The following is a 6,462-nucleotide window of genomic DNA, read 5'->3' as shown; positions in this document are numbered from 1 at the left end:
ATCCAGAGAAGGTGAAAAGCTACAAAGTTGATCCCTTGGATGTTCAGGTCCCAAAACCATAACCTCTGTCTTATCTGAGTTTAGAGCAGAAAGTTAAGAGTCATCCAGGTTTTTATGTCGTTAAGACACGCTTGTAGTTTAAGTAACTGGCTGTATTCATCAGGCTTCATGAATAAAAATAACTGAGTATCATCAGCATAACAATGGAAAATTATCCCATGCTGTTTAATAACTTTACCTAATGGAAGCATATATAAAGTAAAGAGGATTGGTCCAAGCACTGAACCCTGAGGAACTCCATGACTAACTCTGGTGTAAGAAGATTCATTATTAACATTAACAAACTGAAATATATCAGTTAAATAAGACTCAAACCATTTCAGAGCTGTTCCTCTAATCCCAATATCAAGTTCAAGTCTGCGTAATAAAATATTGTGATCAATTGTATCAAATGCAGCACTGAGATCTAACAGGACAAGAATGGACACAAGTTCACTGTCTGAGGCCAGGAGAATATTGTTAGTAACTTTAACCAGTGCTGTTTCTGTGCTATGATGAGCTCTAAACCCTGACTGAAACTCTTCTTATAGATTATTTCTATCCAGATGTTCACGTAGCTGATTGCAACTAATTTCTCAAGAATTTTTGAGATGATTGGGAGATTAGATATAGGTCTACAGTTGGCCAGAATTCCTGAATCAAGATCAGGGTTCTTAAGTAAAGGTTTAATTACAGCAACCTTAAAGCTCTGTGGCACACAACCATTTATTAAAGATAAATTAAGTACATCTAAAATCTAAATATTAATTAAGGGAAATGCTTCTTTGAACAATCAGGTTGGGATGGGATCTAGCAGACATGTTGATGGTTTGGATGAAGCTATTATTTTAGATAATTCAGAGCTCAACAGGACAAAAACTGTCCAACATAAATCAGGTTCTAGTGACACTAAAGCTGCCTCATCTGACAGAGAATCAGAGACAGTAGCAGGAAGTTTGGCATGAATTTTATTACTTATTAAAATTATTTTATCTATAAAGAATCTAATGGTCATCACTACTTGGAGTTACAGGGATACATGGCTCAACAGAGACAGGACTTTTCATTAGTCTAGCTACAGTACTGAACAGAAACCTGGGATTGTTTTATTCTCTTCTATTAAAGATGAATAATATACAGTTCCAGATTTATGAAGGGCTTTCTTATATGTTAGCAGGCTGTGTCTTCAGGTGATGAAGGAATGATTGGATGTTCTTCTTGAGTTATTAATAATTACCTGTTGGTCCTTATACCTTGCTCAGCCAGGTCAAGTCTGAAGAAACAACAGGAAACCACCTTCCTTGGACCCACCATCTACAAGGAGAACAGTCATGGTTGGTGTGAAGCAAGTCAGGTGGAGCATCGAGGATTCTGATTCTTGACACATACTGGCTCTAGCTTTGAGGAATGTGAGGAAGAAGCCAGAGCTCATGGATAAGTTTAAGTGATACCAGCTAGAGTAGTTGGGCTCACATCCACTCACAGCTTGGACTCTGAAACTTAACCCCTGATGACTGGACTCTGGGTTTGACTGCACTCTTTCCTTCTCTGTAATTCTTACTGATGAATAAGATGGTCACTTTTCTGTGGCCTCAAGCAGCAGGAAGGTCACTTTGTCTGTTGTTTGTTTTTATTCACTAAACAACAATTCAGATTACCCAATCTTCTGGTGCCCAGGAAATCTGTCTGAGGTTTCTCTTGTTGTCCAGGGGAGCTTCAGTGCCTGGCCAATGATTAAGACATCTGGAGGACCTTTAAGGCTTGGCTGTCCAGGTGATCACAGGGTGGGCAGACGGACCATGACTTCTGAGTTTGTGGGAGCAAAATCTTGGACACTAGGAAAATTCAGAGCAGCCATAGGAAAGGAATTTTTCATGCAGACTTTAGGACAGGCCCTGTGAAGGACTTGTGACCTGTCCAGGGTGTACCTCACCCCTCGCACCGTGACTGCTGGATATGGGCACCAGTGACCCCTGTGATCTTGAAAGGAAGAAACAGGTATAGATAATGAATGGATGCACTTTTGGACAATTCAGAAAAGGAAAGACAGACCCATCTCTTGGAGTTGGTAGGTAGTTGCTGCAAATATTGTTGGACAAGAAACACGGCTCTCGGGGTTCCAAATATCGAACAGAAACTGGGTCGAAGCACCCAATGAAAAGATTCTGAACCCGAGCCGAGCCTTATTATGCAAAAGGGCTTCAATTTGTACCGAGTGCCTGGGGTCCCGTTTGTTTGCATCGTGCACTAACCCTTGTCCAGAAATAAGGAATAAGAAGGGCTGCCTCAGGCCACACATGTCACGTCTAATGAGAGATGTGATCTGCAGAGGGGACTTAGTTTTACACTGAGAGAGTAAACAAACACCAGTGACCTTCATGATGTCATACACACATTCACATTGAGTTATCAAACAATTAACAACACATATGATAGTTGTGGCATTTAGAAGATGACACAGATCAGGTAGGCTAGATGCACAGCAATGTAGCATCCACTTTGAACCAAAGGGACAGTCAATATAGTGTCAGTAGAGGTCACATGGTTCCAGCACAATGTATGCTCGTGTGTCTGTGTTCACATTCACCAGCTTGTAGAAGAAAAACTTTTATAACGATAAAACAAATGAACTCATTGTTACCACTCAGTTCTTAAACTGGGTTGCCTGTTTTTTGAACACCTGTAGTTCCAAAGTACTCTAAATATCAAAGGTATTTTTTTCTTTTTCTTTTTTTGTTCTGCTCTTGGAGGAGTAAGACGCTTTTTCCTTCTTTCCTGCCCTTCCTTATCTTCCCTGTTTTGCTGTTCGAAGCTTCCTGTTTTCGTCCGAAACCAAATATTATGGATACTTTATTTTTTATGGATTTGTATGGCTGGTGTTTTAATAAATTTTTGGAACAAAGTTTTTTTTTTCTTCCATGGGATTACATGTCAAAGGTGGGACCTCTGTTCTTCTCTGTTCTGGATATATGTCTGGACTCTGGTCACTGGATTCTACAGATTGGCTTGGTGGTCTCCTGGTGTTCTACAAAACAGCGTTGGTGGCTTTTCATTTCCTGGCTGACTGACCAATATGAAGGATTGCCGTTCTATCAGCACTCAGACGTTTGCCTTGAGCGAGCTGGACTCAGTCTGCAAGCGGTTCTGCTGAGGGTCGCGGGCCGGCTGTGGTTCCTGGACTTTACTGGCCAGATGGAATTGATCTTGGAGAAGCTGATAGCTCAGCTCAGTGGAATTTGTCCACACTATTTGTCTGATTGGATTCACCACCTTGGGTTGTACCAGCGGACATGAAGGCAGATAGAAAATTGTTATTGTCTGCCTGGCTCAAAACATTCTCTTCTGTTCCCAAACAACTGATTACAGAATTTTTCTCTCCCTTACATGGCCTTGAGAGCTGTGGACTAAATTCTTCCTGGATGTTTACATCGACTAAGGCTCTGCCCCACACCCCCACCCCCTCACACCAGTCTGTGATCTGGTTCCTGGAGCAGGCTGAGGGCCGCACAGAATAACAGTTACCATCCATATTCTGGACTATGGCTGCGCGGGTTTTGGGGACTGGATTCTTCGGACTCATTCTTCTGATATTCACACAAGCATACAACCCTCATGGCTTCAGATACATGCCCCCCTAAACTCACTTACTCCTCTGGATCATAGATCTGCTCTATGCAGTTGTTTTTATAAACACCACAGTGTGTCACACTGTTGATATAATATGATGTTTTTGTTTTTTCCCCTCATCTATCCTGTGTGGTTTTTAGTTTTTCTGTTAAGGGTTGCACCTCCTCATGATGTCTTCATGAAGATGATCCTTGCTCTGTGCAGGTCTGTGGCTGCATGACCCAGAGCACCTGTTCTCCTATGTTTGTTATGTTCTGTCTTCTTCTGAATGGGTGTTCTGAACTGTAATTTCATTGTGCTCTGTACCATGACAATAAAGGTCTATCTTATCTTATCTTATCTTATCTTATCTTATCTTATCTTATCTTATCTTATCTTATCTTAAGAAATTTCACCTCACCACACCTACTGCTGCAGGTCCACTGTTCCTCTCCAGGCTGAAAGCCGTCACTCTCTGAAGAGTCAATGCTTCCTGGCACCAATTTGGATGCGCAGTTCAGACCGGGGGTCGAGGCAGATGGCCATCTTCTCAGATGCATAAATTTAGGATCCCCTTCCAATTTGTCTGCATATTATTTTTACTAGAGTTTCTTTAGTACTTCAACTGGATTTCTAAATTACACAGTTCCCTTAACTCCTCTTAAGAGTAACTCCTGAAATTCCTTAAAGCCTTTTGAATTTTTAGGGTGTAAAGAAAAAAGTTAAGAACTGGAGGAAGTGGTCTGACACCCTGGTTTTCAAAAAGTCCCCCAGTAACATCTGGAACATCTGGAAACATCTAACGGCAGAAACAACACTGTTTTGCCCACCGGTGGAGCTATGACTGTCAAGTAGTTGACTGTGTCCTGGTCTAAAACCATGTTGCATGTTTACTCAGGCCGTGTAAGACTTTACTCAAACTCCCAGCTGAGCTCGTGTAAAATCTTTCCTCCTGAATACACAATTCTCAGAACTGCAGTAGTGAATACCAGAAGATGGGCTGCTCTAAATATCACAGATATTTTGTAAACTGTCCTGTGGGCACAAACCACACCAAATGCCCTAGATATTTATGTAAAACACTGTAAATGAATATTTATTGTTATTTAATATTATTTTAAATCACAGTTTAGCCACCATAGGTTTCCCTGTTCTGCACACCATCGATATCCAGCCTGAGTTTGTATTGTATAACAAAGGACACGCTCACTTAAATGGCTCAGCTGCCCTGGCCCTATTTAAGTGAGCATGCCCTATTTAAGGCAGATAGATAAGCTATAGTCAATACAGACTATATAAATGGGCTGATCCAGCATGCAACAAATGGATTCACCCTCTCTGCCCTTCATCCCCATTGATCAGAAAGGAGTTGGATGAAGTCTTGTTTATATTTCAAGGGCAGTTTTTCCTGTTTTTTTTTTCTTTTTTGGAGAATTTTGTTGCAATATTTGAAAGTAAACTGTTTTCACCGTTGGAACACCAGAAATGTTCAGGAGCCTCTGCTTCTTTCCACTGTTGTTTTTCACAAACGTACTTGGCAGCAGGGGATTTTTTTATCGATGCACCATCAAAGCTTAAAACCAAGAAAGAGCTGTGTCTGATGGTTTGTTAGGAAACATGCAGTAATTAGGACATGTGAAAAGTTCAAGACATTGTTTTGTTTTATGGCAGTCCCATAATGCTCAATACTGTCTTTCTGAGTTCATTAGATACCATATATGTTGTGGTGGTTGTATGTTATAAAAAGGAAACAGTGATTATAGGAACTTTATTCAGTAACTGTTGATGCTCCATCACATGAAACATGACTCAGTGAACTGTCGGCCATGAAGAGAGGACAAAACTGTCCACCTAACCAAGTTTTAAAACCTTATTTCAGCCAAAAAGTCTTTTTGATCTTATTTTCAGACTGATTTACTAAACAAGAACTGATTGTGTAAGAATAATCATCTTGTTTTCAGAATGTGTAAGATTATTTGTCTTGTTAGTCTGAAAATTTGACTCTAATTAAGTCAAAAAACTTCTTCCAGTGGAGTAAGAACATTTTACTTGGTAAGATTCTTGAAATAAGAAAAAATTGAGTCAAATCAAGTATTTCAACAAGTCTTACCAAGTAAAATGTTCTTACTCCACTGGCAGAAATTTTGACTTAATATGAGACAAATTTTCAGACTAACAAGACAAATAATCTTACACATTCTGAAAACAAGATGATTATTCTTACACAATCAGTTCTTGTTTAGTAAATCAGTCTGAAAACAAGATCAAAAAGACTTTTTGGCTGATATAAGATTTTAAAACTTGGTTAGATGGACAGTTTTTGCAATGTTTATTTCTTACAGCCTTCTGACTCTGAGATATTCATTCATTCATTCATTCATTCATTCATTCATTCATTCATTCATTCATTCATTTAAAGAAAATTCTGAAATATAATCCATAAGACTTCTCTGTTTAATGACAATCTACCACATGTGACAGTAAATAAACCAAATTTAGCCCACTTTGATAGAAATAAAATATATCACTGCAGCTTTAAAAATCCATTTAAACGGCTGTCCTTTTTTTTTTTTTTTTTTTTGATGTCCAGAAGTGCTACTATGGGCTGCCGTTTGTAAAGTTACACAGTCAAAAATTACCACAGATATTTTTGTTTTATTTAGTCTTTAATAAGAAAAAAAAGAACAGATTTATTTTTCAAAATCTGTTTTTCACCAGATTCATACATTTATAAATGTCATAGTTTATAAACTAAATATTTAACTTACAAATTAAATATTTAGTTAACAAGCTAAATATTTAACTTACAAATTAAAT

This window comes from Austrofundulus limnaeus, unplaced genomic scaffold, assembly GCF_001266775.1.
Source record: "Austrofundulus limnaeus strain Quisiro unplaced genomic scaffold, Austrofundulus_limnaeus-1.0 Scaffold1243, whole genome shotgun sequence".
Lineage (NCBI taxonomy): Eukaryota > Metazoa > Chordata > Actinopteri > Cyprinodontiformes > Rivulidae > Austrofundulus > Austrofundulus limnaeus.
This window is presented reverse-complemented; position numbering follows the sequence as displayed.